This window comes from Hippopotamus amphibius, chromosome 2, assembly GCF_030028045.1.
Source record: "Hippopotamus amphibius kiboko isolate mHipAmp2 chromosome 2, mHipAmp2.hap2, whole genome shotgun sequence".
Classification (NCBI taxonomy): Eukaryota; Metazoa; Chordata; class Mammalia; order Artiodactyla; family Hippopotamidae; genus Hippopotamus; species Hippopotamus amphibius.
In genome coordinates this window covers 103,428,736-103,451,510 of record NC_080187.1, presented here as the reverse complement: position 1 = coordinate 103,451,510, position 22,775 = coordinate 103,428,736, and the positions used below count along the sequence as shown (strand labels likewise).

Genomic DNA, 22,775 nt, shown 5'->3' with positions numbered 1-22,775 from the left:
CCTTTGTCCCGGCGTCAAATCTCGGGGTAAACGGGGCGGCCCGCGGGCCCCGGGGCGGGGCGGGGCGGCCGGTGTCATTCCGGCCCCGCCCCTGCATCCGGGCTCCGATCCGAGGCCGCGACCTCGGGGCTGGACCCACACCCCACACCCCACATCCCATCCTCCACCCCGCATCCCATCCTCCACCCCTCACCCCCCAGCCGAGGTGCTGTGCGGAGGGCTCCGAGCCCTGCGACCCTCTGCCGGAGGCTGGCCCGCTGTCGCCGCTATGGTCACTGTCTGGTGCCCGCAGCGCGATCGTTTTTAAAACCTTTTCCCTGTCGAGATGCCCGTGAAAGCTCCGCACCCCCCGTTGCATTTCTGGGCCCAGCTGTGCGCCGCGGTGTTTCCAGCCTCCTCGGAGCCCGGGTTAAGAACCTTCGTTTTAGTGTCTGGTGAGAGCGACCTTAACTTATTGCTTCCAAGCGTCACAAGCCGCCTTTCCTGGGGTAGCAGGACGTTGGCTGACATGCTATTTCTGTGTTGTATTTAGTTATGAGGGTTATTTTTTCCTGTTGGCCCATATGTTACAGTGACAGTTGGTTTCAACAGATTTTAAATATTCTATCTTTTCTCAGTAAGTTCGCTGGCATTTGTTAGACTGTGTGCTCCTATTTGCTTCGGATACGGTGATCATACTCGGAAGAACATCAGTTCCAGCAGCGATTTATCTAGATTTACTAATAAAAGCTAGGTTTCTGAGAACGGAAATGGATGTTATTGCACAAGATTTTGCGTGTACTTAATAGCACCGAATTTAAAAATAAATTTGAAGAGTAAGGCATTAGTGCTCTGCTCATTGCTATATGGATAATGTAGTGTGATTTACATTTTTCCATTTGGATTTTTGGGTGCTTTTATAGCACAGTTGTAACTGTGATCTTGTTTGAGAATAGGGTCATTGCAGATGTAATTAGTTAAGTTACTGGAGCTGGGTGGGCCCCTAATATAATATGACTGGTGTGCTTGTAAGAAGGCTAAGTTTGGCCGTGGAGACAGGCATAGAGGTAAGATGATGTGAAAAAACACAGAGAGAAGGTGGCTATCTATAAGCTAAGGAGAATGGCCTTGAATAGATCAGAAGGAGCCAACCCCGCTGACACCAATTTCCATTCTTTATTCCATCACAGCAGAGAACAGGAAAACATTTCTATATTTAATCAACTTTTACCCTCCGTGCCAAGACTTCACTCTGCTGTACTTCCTGACCTAAAAGTAACATTGAGATGCACAGAAATAAGTTTTAAGTGAGATCTAGACAGTGGTTGATTATAGAACAACTTTTGTTTTTAATAGAAACTATACAGAATCTGGTAGCACACACTTAAAAAAATCTAATCCCAAATGTTCAGGAAAAAAAAATGGATTAAATATACAAAGGCCTAGTTCACTATTACAAATTACTTGGTATATTCATTATGTACTATTATGACTTTATCAGAAAGCTGAAATGTCTTATGAAGAGGTAGTACTAAAGGTGTTTCTTATTGTGCTTCTAATCCTGTTGTGGTTCTAAATGGGAAAATAAGATTGTATTTCTAAAGAAAATAAAAGATTGTACTCACACTTTAAAGTCATTTCTTTTCAGAAACAGATCAATTTCATATATTCTAAAACTAATTTTCCAAATTTATTTTTGTTAGAGTAGTGCATCTTCCTAAAAGATGATAAAGAGGAAAGTTTATGTTTTTCATAAAAAACAAATAAATTATAATCCAACAAGGGCTGTGATTTTGAACAGTACACTTAATATTTCTAGACCTTTCATTGACAAACTGTAAAATGACATTTGGGGGATAATCTCTAAGTTTTATGATTCTATAATTCTGTGAATATGTGATTATAATGTGAGGAAATATTTTAATTTTAGCAACTGTTAGGTAGTCAAGAGATTATAATTAAAATTTAAAAGATAACTTGGTTCCAGGAAATCCTTTGGTTGTAAGTACCAATAAGTGTGAGCCCAGTTACTTCAAAACAGTATTTGATAAAGTAAGAGTTTTATAGCTACTCAAATGTAATAAACTATATAGAACAGACTTTCAATTACAGACTATTGCTCGGTCATCTTAGTCTTCCAGTAAAATGATCTGCTAGGGTTCCCCCCCTAGATGATACCAATATATCACTTTATTTGCCAAACTTTGCCTGAGTTCAGCATCTCACAAACTGTAACAGTATAAATATTTAGCAGTAAATTAATTATAAGCTAAGATTGAAGCTGTTTCCAAAGTAGGTCTCCTATCCTATAGGTATAAATAGCTGTTCTGTAGGTAAACTGGAATTTATCTACAGCAGTGTCAACCTGGTGAGATTGTGTAGAAATGGGCTGGGTTGTGCTACCTGTTGAAATTCGTATCATTTATTCAGTCAGTTATCCTAAAAATGTGTACTTTTCATAGTTTAATCATCAAATCAGACTGGAAAACCATGAGAAAAAGAAAATATATACATTTTTTTGTAACTCCCCCTCATACACACAAAGCAGTAAAAAGGTCTCAATAATTATTTATTGATTAAGTCATATAGTCAAAATTAAGTATACTTTCCATAAGGTAAGTTGCGTATAAAATAATTATTGTTCTCTCAAGTTGCATAGTTAATGTAAAAAATGGAAAGCCATGAATTCTTCTGCACACATTAGTTTCTGAAAGATGACTCTTACATTGGAGTTTAATATATTCAAGTTGTTTGAAAGGCAGTGAGAGGAGAAGGATAAACCTACTGAAGTGTTATCACATGGGCACATCCACTTGTGAGGAGACCACTGGTTCTGAGGCCTAACTATTCAGAGTCAACTTAGTGATGTAGCTCAACAGTAAATTTTTTTAAAATTAATTAGCTTATTTATTTATTGGCTGCATTGGGTCTTCATTGCTGCACACGGGCTTTTCTCTAGTTGTAGCAAGCAGAGGCTACTCTTCATTGCAGTGCACAGGCTTCTTAGCGTGATGGCTTCTCTTGTTGCAGAGCACTGGCTCTTGATGTGCGGGCTTCAGTAGTTGTGACACGTGGGCTCAATAGTTGTGGCTCATGGGCTCTAGAGCACAGGCTCAGTAGTTGTAACACATGGGCTTAGTTGCTCCGTGGCATATGGGATCTTCCTGGACCGGAGATTGAGCCCATGTCCCCTGCATTGGCAGGCAGATTCTTAATCACTGCGCCACCAGGGAAGTTGCTCAACAGTAAATTTTTGAAGAAAATAAAATGCAGATTAAGAAAAAACAAAAATGTCTCATTCTGCTGCTAGCATTTGCAATGAAAAATGGTAAGAAAATGAAGGTATTTGGTTTTTCTTTAAAAAACAACAACCGTTATTTCTGTGGATCAGTGTGAACTAAATGTCTGCCAAAAGAGCAGAAATGAATCTTTAATAGTCTTTCAGGGCTAAGGAGACAGAGACTACTGAGACCTCAAACAAAAGCCCATGTGACAATGTCTAAGGATCAGGAATGAGTCAGATGTGAACTGGGTCTAAGACTTCACAACATAGCCTGGATACATAGAGTTCAATCTCTCATTGGATTGAGACAATCAGCCCCTTATCCTAGCTGTTAGAGGGGTTGGTTCTGCCAAATAGAAGGAAGGTCAAATCTTCTCTAATAGAAGAGATCATCAGGAGTAAATCATAATAAAAACTGTGATAACTAAAGACAGAAAACATCTTAGGAACCAGAGGGAAAAGACAATGAATTTTAAAAAGTAACAGTAAGTCTGAATGCTGACTCTTCAACAGAACTATAAAATCCAGAAGACCACAGACTGGCATCCTTAGGTTACTAAATAGAAACACCAAACAGCTAACCTCAAGTTCTATATTCAGGGGAAGAGCTTTCAAGACTTAAGGCAAAATAAAGATGTTTTCAGACAAAAAAAAACCTGAGAATTCATTTGCTGCAGTCCTGCTTAAGGAAGATGAACCTAAATCCTCAGGAGGAGAAAAAGAACACAGGCAAGGGTAATTATGTAAATTTTAAAAGAATGTTATTTGTTTTAAACAGAGTAATTATGTCTTGTGGGTTTTTATATCATGTAGAAGTAGTAGACTCTAACGAGATAGGAGAAATAAATGGAGTTAAATTGTAAGGGTCTTTTGTTGTTCAGACAATGGTAAAAGTAATCACTTGCATAAAGTTGTAATATACCAACCATGCTGTACATACTTTGATTGGGGTCCTAGTTACATAGGTATGTGTATATATACACTTACATACATACATGTATAGATATGTGCATGTGCAAAAATTTGTCCTCCTGTATGTAAGATACCAGGTCTGAAATAATTCTGTGCTAAAAAGCCAATGACTAATGGCTACTAAGCATAAGAAAATATGTTTAACATCATTAATCATTAGGAAAATGCAAATTAAACCCACAGTAAGATATCACCTCATACTCACTGGCATGATTATAATCAAAAAGACAGAAAATAGCACGTGTTGGTGAAGATGAGAAAAGTTGGAACATTCATGCATCACTGATGGGAATATGAAATAGTACAGTCACTATGGAAAAGTTTGGCAGTTTCTCAAGATTTAAACATATATTTACTCAGCAATTCCACCTTTAGGATCTACCCAAGAGGAAAATAACTTGTCCACAAAAATAACTTGTATATGAAAGTTTATAGCAGCTTTACTTGTAATAGCCAAAAACTAGAAACAATCCCAATGTCCACTAACTGATGAATGAATAACCAAAACTGTGGTATGTCCATACACTGGAATACTATTCACCAATAAAAAGGAATCAAGGGGACAAAGGGACAAACACTGATACAAGCTGTAACATGGATGAACCCTTGGAAACATTATGCTAAGTCAAGCAAGACACAAAATGATTCCATCTATATGAAATTTCTAGAAAAGGCAAATGTACGTATAGATGTAGAAAGCTGAAGAGTGGTTGCCCTAGGGCTGAAGGTGGGAGCCGGGCCGACAGCACAGAGGCACAACAGAAGTTTTTCAGATGATGGAAATGTTCTGAAACTGGGTTGTGGTGATGGTTGCACAACTGTATAGATTTAACTGAAAATCATTGAACTGTACACTTACAATGGGTAAGTTTATGATATGTAAAATTTGCCTCAGTAAAGCTTTATTTTTTTAAGGCCAGTGACTTATTTTTCCACTTGTAGCGTACTGAGTACAAAATAGTTAAGAACAATTTAAAATTTAACAATGAGAGCTGAAGAATACAGTATGTAAATAGGGGATCATTTGAGAGGAAGTGAATACTACTGTTTTATTTTAGGAAACAGTAGTTAAGGGAGTCAGCAGCTATTGAATTGTATAATAGCATTGTTAATTTGGCCCATATTAGCTGAACATCTATTGCTTTCATACAGGAGGAAAATAATTCTTTTGTAATTTTTTTTTTGAAAATATTTTTTTGTCTACTTTTTTGTAGGTGTTTCCAGTTAAAGTAAATTTGTTTTATTAATACTATGCTGATCTTATATCTAGCCAATGATAGTTTTAAGTTTGGTGATGACTAAAAACTGTAAATTCTGGTGTGAATACTCATAAATATAAGGGTGACATTTTACAACTTTGCCCCCTAAATAATTTTGTTTCTATGCTTAGTAGTTTGATGGTACTTAAAAATGTGAACGATATGAGATTTTTTTCAGATATACGTTAAAAAATATCCATCTAAATTCAAAGTCTAGAATTCTAATTAGACTAAAAAAATGCACTTATACAGAGTTGAAGATTGGATTAATTAGTAAGGAAGAAAGAGTATTTACTCTGTGCCTAATAGGACAAACTAAAAGTTAAAAGGACAATAAAAATTAAACTGATCTTACTTTGTAGAAAACTTTGTCATTCTAGGAATTTCTGTAACCAGTTCTCTGGACAATGATCCCATATTTGTACAGACATGGCAGTATTCTGTCAGTAACCTCTAGCCCTATCTCATTCCCATATTTTTTTGTGTTGGTTTTTTTTCTTTTTTTTTTTTTGTCAAGGTGGGGGGTGGGGGTGGTGGCAGAGTGAGAGCTGTTCTGAAGGATCTTGGGAATGGAGTGAATGTAACCCACAATCTGAGTCTTTTCTCCCTGCTGAGTAGGAAATCAAAAACAAGTCTATTCTCAGAAATAAAAAACAGAAGTCAGTGAGATAACTCCACACAAATGTAAAATAGTCTTAATGTGGATAAGATTTAACCAAAAGAATCTGTATTTCTCATCCTTTCTTCCGCACAAGGTCCCTGGCATCCCACTTTCAAGAGTCTGAATTCATTTTCAGGTTCTAATGCCAGTCTTCCAGTGCCAGGGCTGCTTCCCAACCTGCATGCCCCTCTCACCACTGCAGCGTCCTAAAATACAGTCGCTTCATAAAAACCTTAAACCTACGTGCATCCAAAATGTCTGTACTATGTCTAAAGCAAGTGAGAGTAAAAGACACTGTAAAAACATACATGCTCATTTATGACACAAGAGATGAACAAAGGAGAAGACAGAGGATACAGGTAGGGAGGTGACTGGGACAAGCAGTAATGATAGATGTTGCACAAAGTGATAGATGTATGCAGAGGGACATTGGACTTTATAAAATTCATGGCTAATGCCAAGTGTATTTAACAATAGAATGTGATACACGATACCATTTATTTAATAAACATAGTGTCTGCTTTGTGCCAGCCACTGTTCGAAGAGCTCTAAAAATATTTAATCCTAATAATGCCAGTGAGATAGAAATACTACTGTTATCTTCCTCACTTTAGTGAGGAAGTCACTAAGGCAAAGAGTTAAGTTACTTGCCCAAGGTCACAGTATCAGTCAGTATGGAGTTAGGAAAAGAAAAGCCACTTTGGGTATTTCAGAAGGAATGTTATTACCTCTGCTATTGAGGGAATCCTTACAGAAGGGCTGGAGGAGCAAAAGGGGGAGAGTGTCGCTATCCAGAGGGTACTGCAAGAAGAGCCAGCATCCCTGCCCAAACATGTGCTTCTGAAGTTTTTGGAACTTAACTGTTGCATTACTAGAGCTATCTCTGCTCACTGCTTTGCAGGAAGCCAGCAGCCTTCAGGGTCCCCGTTCCCGGAGCCAGCATAGAGGAGCACAGTGTCGCCAAGGCTCCTGGAGCCAGAAGAAAGGAAGAGTGCCTTCCACCCTCTTGCCCATTGATCTCCTGTCAGTAGGACCGAATTGGAGACCTCCTGGCAAGTGAGTCTGGGACATGTCCTTCAGGGTTCCAGAACCCTTGCGATCCAGAGGAGAGAGCAGAGAAGGAGAAAGCAGCTGAGAGAAAACAGACAGATAACCTACATAGTCGAACAACTGGCAAGCGGCCGAGCTCGAATCTCAAACAGTCTGGTCCCCGAGCCCATGCTCTCAGCTACTACACTGTGCACTGGGATTACTATAACAAGAGTGTTTCATACATTTCAAATTAATTGTAGATGTCGATTGGCAGCAAAGAAACTGTAGGACTTGTATGCGTTAAATATTCCACAAATATTTTCCAGAAATATTCCACAAGTACCTAGTTTTGTGCTAGGCACTATTCTACTGGAAATACATTGAGAGGGAGGGGAAAAAAAGAACAGAAAAGAGGGAAGAAAGCTCCTTTCTCCCTATTTCATATTGAACAAAATTCCCTGGGAAGGCTTCCAGCTGGCTTGGCTTGAATCATGTGCCCACCCACTGGACCAAACACTTTAGCTGCTGGGCGGGTACTGGGGAAATAACCTAGTGGAAATGGCTTCTACAATCCTGAGACAAGGATTTGAGTGCAGGTAGTTTATCTGGAGGATTCAGGAAACACCAGTAGGAGGTGGGGAAATGAGACAAAGAAGGGAAGGCAGTAAATAAAGGACGCCTTATCAAGCCACTACCACTGGTGATGCCTGCAGTGTAGTCCCACGGGAAAACTGGGAAACGGTAAGAAACCCATGCCTCAAAGTTACCCACCTGAGGGGCAAGAGAGCTGGGGTATCTGTATAACAGATGCTTTTAGTCACTGGGCGAGAGCTGCTGAGGTGAGAGCCTGATGATTCCCAGGCACTTCTGAATTGCCCTGACCTCAGGCACAGGGCTGCCTTCATTCTTGGGAGAAAGCCCTCAGGCAAAGATGCAGATATTGTAGCAGGAAAGCAGCCTGAGGAATTGAAGCAGTAAAGGCCAGAAAGTTATGAGCAAGGATCTGCAGGGTCCACTGCACTTAATTTCTTCATCAGATAAAAATTTCCTCTGCACAGAGTTGTTAGGATTTCAAAGGAAATAATGCCTGGAAAGAGTTATATGAAGTAGAAAGTATAATACAAACAATTATTGTTTGGAAGTTCCTTGAAGGCAAGGAATGTGCATCATGGCTTATATCTCTCCTAGGACCTAGCATAGTGCTATATATGTGTCATGGGCTCAAATATTCATCGAGTGAGTTTGTCAGTTACTACCTGAACATATTCCTTTTAGGTTTACAAAAGGTGGAATTATTTTTAAACTGTCATAAAGATCAATAACTAATTTCTGCTAACTTCTGAAAGAATTTTTCATGTTTCCAGAGTTATAAGTAACACGGTCTTATTCTAGTGCTTTTTCTATTATTCTTCTCAAATCTAGACAGTTGTAGATAGTAATTGCCTACCCAATAACCATTCTCCCTTTCCTTCTTACATTAAAAACTACCTTGATTATAAATAGGGTATTAATGAATTGTTGCTGGTTCAAGTCAGTCATGAGAATGCTACTCTGAACAGCATGAGGGAAAGTCAGGAAATCACAGGTACCAACCCTAACACTGATGAACTCCTGAGGCCTCACCGGTAGCCATCTTCCCTCAGCCTTCTATTACTTCAGAAAAATAAACGCCCAACAATACTGTTAAGCAGGTATTCTATTACATGCAGCCGTGATTCATAACTTTTTTTTGGCTGCATTGGGTCTTCGTTGCTGTGTGCGGGCTTTCTCTAGTTGTGGCGAGCGTGGACGTCTTATTTCAGTGGCTTCTCTTGTTGCGGAGCATGGGCTCTAGGTGCATGGGCTTCAGTAGTTGTGGCTCATGGGCTCTAGAGTACAGGCTCAGTAGTTGTGCACAGGCTTAGTTGCTCTGTGGCATGTGGGATCTTCCCAGACCAGGGCTCAAACCTGTATCCCCTGCATTAGCAGACAGATTCTTAACCACTGCGCCACCAGGGAAGTCCCCATAACTTTTTTCCCTTCTTTTTGCGTAGAAATCCTAGGACAAGTCATTTTATTTCTGGAGTAAATTATTTAAGATAGTAACATCAGGACACAGAGATGAGCAGTAAGTGGCTAGACACACTAGTTATAATCCTTCTTTATTCCCCTCTAAGGCAAGCTCACAGGATTCCCCACAGCTCTCTTCCTGTGCTCTCCCTGCAGTATTTACTTTGATATTTTAAAAGGTACCTCTAAAGAAGCTCAGCAGGGCTCTGTCACAGAAAGTGGTAGTGAGATGCTGACCTTTCAGATAGCAGTTACTGTAGCATAACTAGTAACCATGGTCTCCTTCACCCAGCTTCTTTGCTTGGCTCAGCCACATTCAAAACATACATTCTCTGTTCTCCCTCCAGAATAGATTTTGAATCTCTCTACTTATTTCCGCCTTTACGATAATTGCACAAGTTCAAGCCACAATAATTTCTTACCCAGAATACAGCAATAGACTCTGGTCTCCCTAATTCCAGGAGCTCTTGGCCTTAACGATCCTTTCTCCACGGAATAGCGAGAATGATCTTCTCAAAACATAAATCAGATCAATTGCTTCCCAGCATAAAACCTTTCAGTGGCCTACCATTTCACACAAGATAAAATTCAACACCTTACCTTTGCACACAGTGCCCTTCCTCGTCTGCACTCTTCCTGTGTCTGTAACTTCAGCCCCCGTGGCTTCCTCTCCCTTACTCCATACTTATATAGACTGTCTTTCAGCTCCCTAAACACCAAATCTTGTGCCTCAAGGCCTTTGTACAAGCTATTCCTTCTGTCTAGAAGACTCTTACCTTCTTTCTCATCATAGCTGGCTCCTTCACTTCAGGGTTAAGCTTAAATATAAAGTTCCTGCCCAGATTCTCTCATAGCAGTTATCACACTCATCACTAACTGTGATAGTACGTGCTTATTAGTTTAGGGGGTCTGTTCTCAGCTAAACCCCAGGTGGGCAGAGATGGTTTCTTCTCCTTTAACACAGCACTTGGTACATAAGTGCTTGTAAATTTCAATTAAATGAATGAAGCAATTAATAGCACCAATTTTGCTTGAAAGCAATCCCCAGATTCCAAAGTGGATTTTTTTTTTTTTTTGTCCTTCCATGTAAAAGAAGGATTTGTGATTGCAGCTTTCAGCATTTTGAGAAACTAAATAGTTGGGTATTTTTGTGTTCTTCTAAAAATTATTTCCTGACTAAATTATTCTCTTTAATGCATTACTAGGATGGCAGAAAATTGGGGAAATATTGAAGGAATTCCCCTCTGCCAAAATAGGGCCAGGGTGTGGGGAGACCCCAATCATGAGCTAACCTCAGGAGCTAAACTTTGAGGGCTAAGTAAACCTGAGGCCCAGGTTAGCCCTGAGAACAAACATCCAGGGCAGCAGTTTAATGTGTGACCCGAACCTGTAGGCTCACAACAAGGAGGGGAAACTAATTACCAACATTAACTTAGGCCTTTAGAAGAAACTAAAAAGCATATTGGTAGCACACTTTGTTTCTTGGCAGAAACATGAAAATCCTCAGCTGGGAAAACATCCCAACTTAATGTTACAGAAAAATCACAGACTGATCAAATTAAGTACAAAATCGAAGATGACCAAGCCAATGAAGAAGCAAGCCACTGTTGAACAAACCCAAAAAAATTCAGATATTGCAATCATTAGACTTGGAATATAAAAATCCTTAATAGGAGAAAGGATGAAATTGTAAAGATGAGGAAGTAATAGGCGTCTATTAGGAATGACAAGAAAGATTTGAAAAATAACAAACTGGATCTTCCAAACATTAAAGTACTAATTGCTGAATGTGTAACATGCTGTACTTTGTGCCCTATTGTACAGATGACAAAACAGCTGGAGAATTTCTATGAGGAAGGGAAAATATTTGTTTGGGGGATGATCAAACAAAAGATGTTATTTCTTTTGCTTACAGCTCCATTAAATTCCCTCATGACTTGGCCTCCATGTAAGCCAACAGGCTTAACAAGCTACTTCTTCCCTGTTTGTGGGTTTAAGGGTCTTTTGTCTTGGAATCTGACTTTAATAAAACAATTAGACTGCTCAGTTTCAAAAAAAAAAAAAACAAATTGTTGACATATTAATGAATGGGCTAAACAGAGTAGATACAGTTGAAAACAAAATTAATAAACTGGAAAATATTATTAAGACATTACCTAGAATGAAGCACAAAAGGACATGAAAAATATTAAAAAATAAATTTGAGAAACATTGAAAACAGAAGAATGTTTTATCACTATTCCAGTATGTTTAATGAGTTCTAGAGAAAGAGGAACAGAAAAAAACAAAGAATAGCACTATTTTAATACTGTGGGTGAATTTTTTTATAATAAATATGAATTCAAAGTTAGGAAGCACAAGATAACACAAGTAGTTTAATAAAAATAAACCTACAACAGATACTGCAAGTTGAATTTGCAGAATATCAAAGATAAATGATTTAAAAAGAAGCTGGAGAGAAAAGACAATTCCCCTATGAAGGAAGACAGGCTTCTTAATAGCAACAATAGGAGGCCCAAAGTCAGTGAAATAATACCTGTCAAGTGCTAAAGGAAAATGACTGTCATCCTAGAACTGTGTGCACCCAGCAAAGTGATCTTTCAAGATAAGGGCAAATAAAAATATTTTAAGATTAAGGAAAATTGTGAGACTCAACAGACTAACCCTAATAGGACTTCTAAAGTATGTACTACTGAAGAAGGAAAATAACCCTAGAAGGACAGTATGAGTACAAGAAAGACTAATGAGCCATTAAAGAAAAAAAAAAAAGATAACAGAGTTGCCAGTATGAGAAAAAAAAAGACAAGAAATAAAAAATAACCAGTTAGAGCACAGAGAGAAACAGGAAAAAAATGAAAAATATAAAAAAGAGCATCAGAGATAAATGTGACAAAGTGAAAAAGTCTATCTTTATGTACCTTGAGTTCCAGAAGATGAAGAGAGAAAATGGAGGAAAAATATTTGAAGACATACTAGCCAAGAATTTTGCACAACTGATAAAAGACACCCAGATTTAAAAATAAACGGAATTCCTAGGTGGTCAAGTGGTTAGAACTCCATGCTTCAACTGCAGGGGGCATGGGTTTGAGGGTTTGATCCCTGGTCGGGGAATTAAGATCCCACATGTCATGGGGTGAGGCCAAATAAATAAATAAATAAAATAAAAGCAGCTTTGCCTTACCAAAAGAAAAAAAAATTTAAATACAAAGAAACAAAAAACCCTCAACCTAAGCCTTGCACCTTATACAAAAATTAACTCCAAACAGATAATGGACTTAAAGGTTAAATGGAAAAACTATAAAATTTCTAGAAAAAAAATGACAGGAACACAGGAGAAAATCTTTGGGATCTAGAGCTAAGGAAAGAGTTCTTAGACTTAACACTAGAAGCACAATCCATAAAAGAAAAAAATAAGTCTGACCTCATGAAAACTAAAAGATTTTGCTCTCTGAAAAACATTGAGAGGATGAAAAGACAGGTTACACACTGGTAGAAAAGATTTGCAAACCACATGTCTGAAAAAGGCCTAATGTCTATGTTATATGAAGAACTCTCAAAACTCAGCAGTAAAAAATCCAGTTAGAAAAATGAACAAAAGAGATGAACAAACACTCACCAAAGCAGGTACAGTATATACATGGTAAATAAGCAAATGAAGAACTGTTCAATATGATTAGCCATTAGGGAAACACAAATTAAAACCACAATGACATATTGCTACACACCTATCAGAATGGCTAAAATAATAAACACCACCAAATGCTAGATCAATCACTCATCCATTGTTGCTGGCAAAGTAAAGTGGTACAGCCACTCTGGGAAACAGTTTGCAGTTCTTAAAAACCCAAGCATGAAACTACATACAGCCCAGCAACTGCACACACCTGGGAATGTATCCCAGAAAAATGAAGTCTTTATGTTTACACAAAAACCTGTACATGAGTGTTTATTGCAGCTTTGTTCATAATTGCCCCAAAATGGAAACAACCCAAATGTCCTTCATAAGGTGAATGATTAAACAGACTGTTCTACATCGGTGCTGTGGAATACTACTCAGCAATAAAAAGGAGTAAATTATTGATACATGCAACAACCTGGGTGAATCTCCAGAGTATTATGTTCAGTTGAAAAAACATCCCAAAACTTACATACTGTATAATTTCATGTATTTTTATATATTTTGTTTTGCAATGACAAACATTATAGAAATGGAGAAGAGCTTAGTGGTTTCCTGGGATTAAAGATGGAGTAGGGACAAGAGGGAGTGGGTGTGGCTATAAAAGGGAACATGAAGGATTTCAGTGGTGATGGAAATGTTCCGAATCTTGACTGTCAGTGTCAATTCTGGGCTGTGATAGTGAACTATAGTTTTGCAAGAGGAAACTGTGTAAAGTGTACACAGGATCTCTATAATATGCCTCACAACTTCATGACAATCTGCAAGTATCTCAAAAACTTTTATTTTAAAACTATAATAATGAGCCAATGGAGGAGGAAATGGAACAATAAAAAATATTTAATTGGTTTTTAAAAAGGCAAGAAAGAAGAACCTGAAGAAGGATGCAAGAAATGCAAAACACACAAGATAGTAGTTTAAAATTCAAATGCATTATTAAATATTCTAAATAATTCAGTTGGAAGACAAAGATGGTCAGACTTATTACATAAGCAAAACCCAATCCTCTGCTATTTAAACAATATGAGCCGTAAATGTGGCGTAGAAAAAGTGAAAGTAAAAGAATGGAAAATGAAGTATCATAAAAAACATTAACCAAAGAAATCTAGTATAGCTACTCTAATATCAAACAAAGTCAAATTTGTGTCAGTTATTACTAAAGACAAAAAACACTTCACAAGAGAATCAACATCTCAAGAGAATATAACTAAAGACCCTACACATTAAAAGTTAAGAAATATCGTGCTCAATCAACTGGAAAATTTAGGCCAAATAGACAAATTCCTTGAAAAGTGTGTCTTAACAAAACTGACAGGTAAAGAAATAGAAGATCTGAATGGTCCTTTATCTATTAATAAACATAGTCTATACTTAACCTTCCCATGAAGAAAACTCCAGGCACATTTTTTTTCACCAGTAAAGTCTAGCAAGCATTTAGGAAGTTCACAAACTCTCCCAGAGATTACAAAAAAAGGAAATATTTTTGAACTTGTATTATGAAGTAAACAGATCCTTGGCACTAGAGTTGCCCAATTAAAATTGAACTTTGTATAAACAACGAATGATTTTTAGCACAAAATATTGCACAGGATATACTTATACTAAAACTTGTTCATTGTTTATTTGAAATTCAAAGTTAATTGGGTGTCCCATACTTTTATTTGCTAAATCTAGCTACTGTATTGGTAACAATACCTTATAAGGACTTTACAAGAAAAGTAAATTACAGGCCAGTGTCTTATGAACATACAGGCAGTAATGCTGAACAAAATATTGATAAATCCAGCAACATAGAAAAAGGATAACATGATGACCAATTTGGTATTCTTCCAGGAATGCAAGGTTAACACAAAAAAATCAGTCGTGATTTGCTAAATTAATCGGCTGAAAAGAAAAAAAAATCATAAAATCATTTCCAAGTGCAGAAAAAGCATTTCATAAAATGCAACACCCATTTATGATTTTTAAAACTTTTAGCAAAGTGATAATACAAGAGAACATCCTTAATCTGATACATATGTCTCCAAAAACTACAGAAAACCTTGTATTTAATGTGAAATGTTGAAGGAAGTTTTCCCCTGAAATTGGGAGTGAGATAAGGAGATCCACTATCACGCTTGTACTCAGTCATGTATTAGAGGTTTGGGCCAGTGTAATATAGCATTCCCTTCTTCCTCCCCCCCCCCACCCCCACCACAAAAGTAAGAAAACTGGAAAGAAAGAAACAAGTGTAATATGGAAACTAATATATATGTATAATATAAAGTAAAATTTTAAATATTGTTTAAAAGTGCACATTTATCTGTAGATTCAATGCAATCCCAATATAATTCCAGCAGAGTTTTTTCTTTTTTATGTTACTCATGTCAGTATTACAAAAAGTGATCATATAGAAGTAGCACACACAGTATGAGCTTTGGTAGTTGCCATGGTAACTATATTTTTCTTTTACTGAACAGAAGAATAAATAGCTACACACATTCTTTGCAATTTATTAAGCCAGTAATTTACAGTGGCTTTAAAGATAGCGTGCCTATTCATTTTTTTTAAATTCAAATTGGAATATACCCATTTTCATTCTTTTGGGTCTATGAAACAAAGAGTATTTGCCTGATACCTTAATTTTTTTTAAGCCCTTTATTGGAGTATAATTGCTTTACACTGTTGTGCCACTTTCTGTTGTACAGCAAAGTGAATCAGCTATTTATACATATATCCCCGTATCCCCTCCCTCCTGAGCCTCCTTCCCACCCCACCATCCCAGCCCTCTAAGTCATGTCCAGTCATTGAGTTGATCTCCCTGTGATATACAGCAGCTTCCCACTAGCTATCTATTTTACATTTGGTAGTGTGTATATGTCAATGCTTCTCTCTCACTTCATCCCAGCTTCCCCTTTACCCTCCCCCACCATGTCCTCAAGTCCATTCTCTACATCTGCATCTTTATTCTTGCCCTGTCACTGGGATCATCAGTACCATTTTTTAAAAATAAATTTATTTATTTATTTATTGGATTTATTTTTTTATTGGCTGCTGCACACGGGCTTTCTCTAGCTGCTGCGAGCGGGGGCTACTCCTCATTGTGGTGCGTGGGCTCCTCACTGTGGTGGCTTCTCTTGTGGAGCATGGGCTCTAGGCATGTGGGCTCCAGTAGTTGCAGCACACAGGCTCAATAGTTGTGGCTCACGGGCTCTAGAGCACAGGCTCAATAGTTGTGGCACATAGGCTTAGTTGTTCTGTGGCATGTGGGATCTTCCTGGGGCAGGGATTGAACCCGTGTCCCCTGCATTGGCAGGTGGATCCTTAACCCCTGTGCCACCTAGGAAGTCCCTATCAGTACCATTTTTTTAGGTTCCATATACATGCGTTAGCATAGAGTATTCGTTTTCTCTTTTTGGCTTACCTCAGTCTGTATGGCAGACTCTAGGTCCATCCACCTCACTACAGATAACTCAGTTTCATTCCTTTTTATGGCTGAGTCATGTTCCATTGTATATATGTGCCACATCTTCTTTATCCATTCATCTGTTTATGGACATTTAGGTTGCTTCCATGTCCTGGCTATTGTAAATAGTGCTGCTATGAACATTGTGGTATATGTATGTTTTTGGATTATGGTTTTCTGAGGGTATATGCCCAGGAGTGGGATTGCTGGGTCATATGGTACTTCTACTTTTCGTTTTTTGAGGAACCTCCATACTGTTCTCCATAGTGGCTGTACCAATTTACATTCCCACCAACAGTGCAGGAGGGTTCCCTTTTCTCCTCACCCTCTCCAGCATTTATTGTTTCTAGATTTTATTGATGATGGCCATTCTGACCAGTGTGAGGTGATACCTCATTGTAGCTTTGACTTGCATTTCTCTAATAATTAGTGATGTTGAGCATCTTTTCTGTGTTTGTTAGCCATCTGCATGTCTTCTTTGGAGAAATATCTGTTTAGGTCTTCTGCCCATTTTTGGATTGGGTTTGCTTTTTTGATATTGAGCTGTATGAGCTGCTTGTATATTTTGGAGATTAATCCTTTACAGTTGCTTTATTGGCAAATATTTTCTCCTGTTCTGAGGGTTGTCTTCTTATCTTGTTTATGGTTTCTTTTGCTGTGCAAAAGCTTTGAAGTTTCATTAGGTCCCATTTGTTTCTTTTTGTTTTTATTTCCATTATTCTAGGAGGTGGGTCAAAAAGGATCTTGCTTTGATGGATGTCATAGAGTGTTCTACCTATGTTTTCCTCTAAGAGTTTTATAGTGTCTGGCCTTACATTTAGATCTTTAATCCATTTTGAGTTTATTTTTGTGTATGGTGTTAGGAAGTGTTCTAATTTCATTCTTTTACATGTAGCTGTCCAATTTTCCCAGCACCACTTATGAAAGAGGCTGTCTTTTGTCCATTGTATATTCTTGCCTCCTTTGTCAAAGATAAGGTGCCCATATGTGTTGGTTTATCTCTGCGCTCTCTGTTCTGTTCCAATGATCTTCCTTTCTGTTTTTGTGCCAGCATCATACTGTCTTGATCACTGTAGCCTTGTAGTATAGTCTGAAATCAGGGAGCCTGATTCCTCCAGCTGCATCTTTCCTTCTCAAGATTGCTTTGGCTATTCGGGGTCTTTTGCATTTCCATGCAAATCGTAAAATTTCTTGTTCTAGTTCTGTCAAAAATGCCATTGGTAATTTGATAGGGATTGCATTGAATCTGTAAATTGCTTTGGGTAGTATAGTCATTTTCACAATGTTGAGTCTTCCAATCCAAGAACATAGTATGTCCCTCCATCTGTTTGTATCATCTTTGATTTCTTTCATCAGTGTCTTATAGTTTTGTGCATACACCTCTTTTGCCTCCTTAGGCAGGTTTATTCCTACGCATTTTATTCTTTTTATTGCAATGGTAAATGGGAGTGTTTCCTTAATTTCTCTTTCTTTTCTTTCGTTGTTAGTGTATAGGAATGCAAGAGATTTCTGTGCATTAATTTTGTATCCTGTTACTTTACTAAATTCATTGATCAGCACTAGCAGTTTTCTAGTAGCATCTTTAGGGTTTTCTATGTATAATATCATGTCATCTGCAAAGAGTGACAATTTTACTTCTTTTCCAATTTGGATTCCTTTTATTTCTTTTTCTTCTCTGCTTGCTGTGGCTAACACTTCCAAAACTATGTTGAATAATAGTGGTGAGAGTGGACACCCTTGTCTTGTTCCTGTTCTTAGCTGGAATGCTTTCAGTTTTTCACCATTTAGAATGATGTTGGCTGTTGGTTTGTCATATATGGTTTTATTATGTTGAGGTAATTTCCTTCTTTGCCCACTTTCTGGAGAGCTTTTATCATAAGTGGATGTTCAATTTTGTCAAAAGCTTCTTCTGCGTCTATTGAGATTATAGTATGGTTTTTATCCTTCAATTTGTTAATATGGTATATCACATTGATTTGTGTATATTGAAGAATCCTTGTATTCCAGGGATAAACTCCACTTGATCATAGTATATGAGCTTTTCAATGTGCTGCTGGATTCTGTTAGCTAGTATTTTGTTGAGGATTTTTGCATGTATATTCATCATTGATATTGGCCTGTAATTTTCTTTTTTTGTGACATCTTTGTCTGGTTTTGGTATCAGGGTGATGGTGGCCTCATAGAATGAGTTTGGAATGAGTGTTCCTCCTTCTGTTATATTTTGGAAGAGTTTGAGAAGGATAGATGTTAGCTCGTCTCTAAATGTTTGATAGAATTCACCTGTGAAGCCATCTGGCCCTGGGCTTTTGTTTGTTGGGAGATTTTAATCACAGTCTCAATTTCCATACTTGTGATTGGTCTGTTCATATTTTCTATTTCTTCCTGGTTCAGTCTTGGAGAATTGTATTTTTCTAAGAATTTATCCATTTCTTCTAGGTTATCCAATTTATTGGCATATAGTTGCTTGTGGTAGTCTCTCATGATCTGTATTTCTGTGGTATCAGTTGTTACTTCCCCTTTTTCATTTCCAATTCTGTTGATTTGCATCTTCTCTCTTTTTTTCCTGATGAGTCTGGCTAATGGTTTGTCAATTTTGTTTATCTCCTCAAAGAACCAGCCTTTAGTTTTATTGATCTTTGCTATTGTTTCCTTTATTTCTTTTTTATTTCTGGTCTGATTTTTATGATTTCTTTCCCTCTGCTAACTTTGGGGATTTTTTGTTCTTCTTTCTCTAATTGTTTTAGGTGTAGGGTTAGGTTGTTTATTTGATAATTTTCTTGTTTCTTGAGGTAAGAATGTATTGCTATAAACTTCCCTCTTAGAACTGCTTTTGCTGCATCCTGTAGGTTTTGGGTTGTTGTATTTTCATTGTCATTTTTTTCTAGGTATTTTTTAATTTCCTCTTTGATTTTTTCAGTGATCTTTTCATTGTTTAATAGCATGTTGTTTAGCCTGCATGTGTTTGTAGTTTTTACAGGTTTTTTTTTTTTCCTGTAGTTGATATCTAGTCTCATGGTGTGGTGGTTGGAAAAGATGCTTGGTACAATTTCAGTTTTCTTAAATTTGCCGAGGATTAATTTGTGGCCCAAGTTGTGATCTATCCTGGAGAATGTGCCGTGTGCACTTGAGAAGGAAGTGTATTCTGTAGTTTTTGGATGGAATGTCCTATAAATATCAATTAAGTTCATCTGGTCTCCTGTATCATTTAAAGCTTGTGTTCCTTCATTTATTTCCTGTTTAAATGATCTGTCCATTGGTATAAGTGGAATGTTAAAGTCTCCTACTATTATTGTGTTACTATTTCCCATTTTATGGTTGTTAGCACTTGCTTTATGTATTGAGGTGCTCCTATGTTGGGTGCATAGATATTTATAATTGTTATATATTCTTCTTGGATTGATCCCTTGATCATTATGTAGCGTCCTTCCTTGTCTCTTGTAAAGTCTTTAAAGTTTAATTTGTCTGATATGAGTATTGCTACTCCAGCTTTCTTTTGCCTTCCATTTTCCTGGAATATCTTTTTCCATCCCCTAACTCTCAGTCTTTATGTGTCCCTAGGTCTGAAGTGGTTTTCTGGTAGACAGCATACAGAAGGGTCTTGTTTTTGTATCCATGCAGCCAGTCTGTGTCTTTTGGTTGAAGCATTTAATCCATTTACATTTAAAGTAATTATTGACATGTATGTTCCTATTACCATTTTCTTAATTGTTTTGGGTTTGTTTTTGTAGTCTTTTCCTTCTCTCGTGTTTTCTGCCTAGAGAAGTTCCTTTAACAATGGTTGTAAGGCTGGTTTTGTGGTGCTGAATTCTCTTAACTTTTGCTTATCTGTAAAGCTTTTGATTTCTCCATCGAATCTGAATGAGATTCTTGCTGGGTGCAGTATTCTTGGCTGTAGGTTTTTCTCTTTCAAGACTTTCAGTATATCCTGCCACTCCCTTCTGGCCTGCAGAATTTCTGCGGAAAGATCAGCTGTAGAAAGATTATGGTGTTTCCTTTATATGTTATTTGTTGCTTTTCTCTTGCTGCTTTTAATAATTTTTCTGTGTTTAATTTTTGTTAGTTTGACTAATATGTGCCTTGATGTGTTTCTTCTTGGGTTTATTCTGTATGGGACTCTCTGTGCTTCTTGGACTTTATTGACTATATCCTTTCCCATGTTGGCGAAGTTTTCCACTATAATCTCTTCAAATATTTTCTCAGACCCTTTCTTTTTTTCTTCTTCTTCTGGGACACCTATGATTGGAATGTTGGTGCGCTTAATGTTGTCCCTGAGGTCTCTGAGACTGTCTTTCATTCTTTTTAATCTTTTCCCCTTTTCCTGCTCTATGGCAGTTATTTCTACTATTCTATCTTCCATCTCACTTACTCGTTCTTCTGCCTCAGTTATTCTGCTGTTGATTCCATCTAGAGTATTTTAAGTTTCAGTTATTGTGTTGTTCATTACTTTTGTTTGCTCTTTAGTTCTTCTAGGTCCTTATTAAATGTTTCTTGTGTTTTCTCTATTTTGTTTTAGATATTTTGGATCATCTTTACTATTATTACTCTGAATTCTTTTTCAGGCAATTTGACTATTCTTCATTTATTTGGTCTTGTGGGTTTTTATCTTGCTCCTTTGCCTGCATGGTGTTTCTTTGTTTTCTCATTTTGTCTGCTTTACAGTATTTGAGGTCTCCTTTCCTTAGGCTGCCTAGTCATAATTCCTCTTGTTTCTGTTCTCTCCCCACTGTGCTGGGGTTGATCCAGTGTCTTGAGTAGGAGTCCTGATGGGAGGGTCTGGTGCCTGCTTTTTGGTGTGTGGATCTGAATCTTTTCCCTCTGATGAGCAGGGCCATGTCAGGTGGTGTGTTTTGGATTATCTGTTGCTTCATACCTCCTCTCTCACATATGTGCTTTGTTGTCTCATCAGACTTCTCTCAGATAAGGCAGTCAGGGAAGACTTTTCTGAGGAGGTGTCACTGAGACTAATAGAAGTACAGTAACTGCATCCACCCTTTGTCTGGCCCCCACAAGGGTCCTCCTGCTGGGTGCCAGGTGTTGTGAGCCAAAGGAGACCATGTTTGGTTCAGAAGCAAAGTAACACTTTATTCTTTGGTCAGAGAATGGAGAGGTGTGAGCCCAAGCTCTACAGGATGCACTCTACCTGACAGGCTTTGGGTGGGGCTGCTTTATCCCTAGTACATTTTTAAAGAATTTGACAAGCTGATTCCAAAATTTATGTAGAAATGCAATAGGCCAGGAAAAGCTGATAATCTTAAAGTAGAATGAAGTTGGAAGACACACTATCATATATCAAGATTATTATAAAGTGGTAATAGCTAAGCAGTGTGGTATTGGTGGAAATATAGACATATAGACCAATGGAACAGAAAAGACCTACATAGATAAAAAATCCATTGATTTATGATAGAAGTTATCACTGCAGTGCAATGAGGATAGGATGACATTTTTACAATATATGGTGCTAGATTGAGTATTCACATAGACAAAATTAAATTGAAGTACTTTATATCATACACAAGTATCAGTTCTAGGTGGATTGCAGTTCTAAATGTAAAAGGTAAGACAGGAACTTCTAGAAGATAACAGAGGACAATAGCTTCATGACCTTTAAGTAGGCAAAAAATTTTTAAATAAGACACAAAAAACATTAATCATGTAGAAAAACATTGATAAATTAGATTTATTAAAGTTAAGAACTTCTGTTCATCAAAGGATGCAATTATGGGTGTGAAAAGGGAAGCCCCAGATGGAGAGATTTGCAGTACATGTATACCCAACGAAGATCTCATATCCAGAAAATATGAGGATGTAGATAACAATAAGAAAAAAGACATTTTTTTTTAATGTTCAAAAAGACTTGCACAGAAATTTCACAAAAAGTATATTCAAATGGCCAATAAGCATGTGAAAATATGCTCCACATCAGTAGGAGAAATGTGAATTAAAACCATAATGAGATACCTCTATATATCATTTCATGCATAAAATTTTAAAAACTGATCATATCAAAATGTCAACAAGATGTTGAGCATCTAACTTTTAGACTCTGGTCGTCAGAACCACTTTGAAAAATCATTTGACTGTATCTACTAAAGCTGATCATAGACATAATTATATTCCAGAAATTCTACTCCTAGGTCTGTGCCCTCAGAAATGCTTATGTATATGTAAACGTAGTCCCATAAACATATATTGGAATGTTTATAATGGCATTTTTTGGTAATAATTAAAAAATCACTCACAAGGGAGTTGGAGTCAATTATCTAAGTGGAAAATTTAGAAAAAGAACTTGGGTGTGGGCAGCCCAGCCATTTCTTTTCCCTTTTCTCCTAGGAGCAAGCTGCTTTCAGGAAACATGCATTCTGTTCTCTGCCTTCATGCCTTCTTTTTCAAAGACCAGTGTGGGTGTGGCCTTTGAT

At 37.4% G+C, this 22,775-nt stretch overlaps 1 long non-coding RNA gene across 1 annotated transcript; it reads left to right on the top strand.

Annotated features, from left to right (window-relative positions):
• The first annotated feature begins 130 nt into the window (after nucleotides 1–130).
• LOC130846716 (uncharacterized) lies at nucleotides 131–22,775 on the top strand. Its single transcript, XR_009051614.1, has 3 exons — nucleotides 131–434; nucleotides 7,056–7,210; nucleotides 22,690–22,775. It is a non-coding gene; the product is annotated as an uncharacterized LOC130846716 (long non-coding RNA).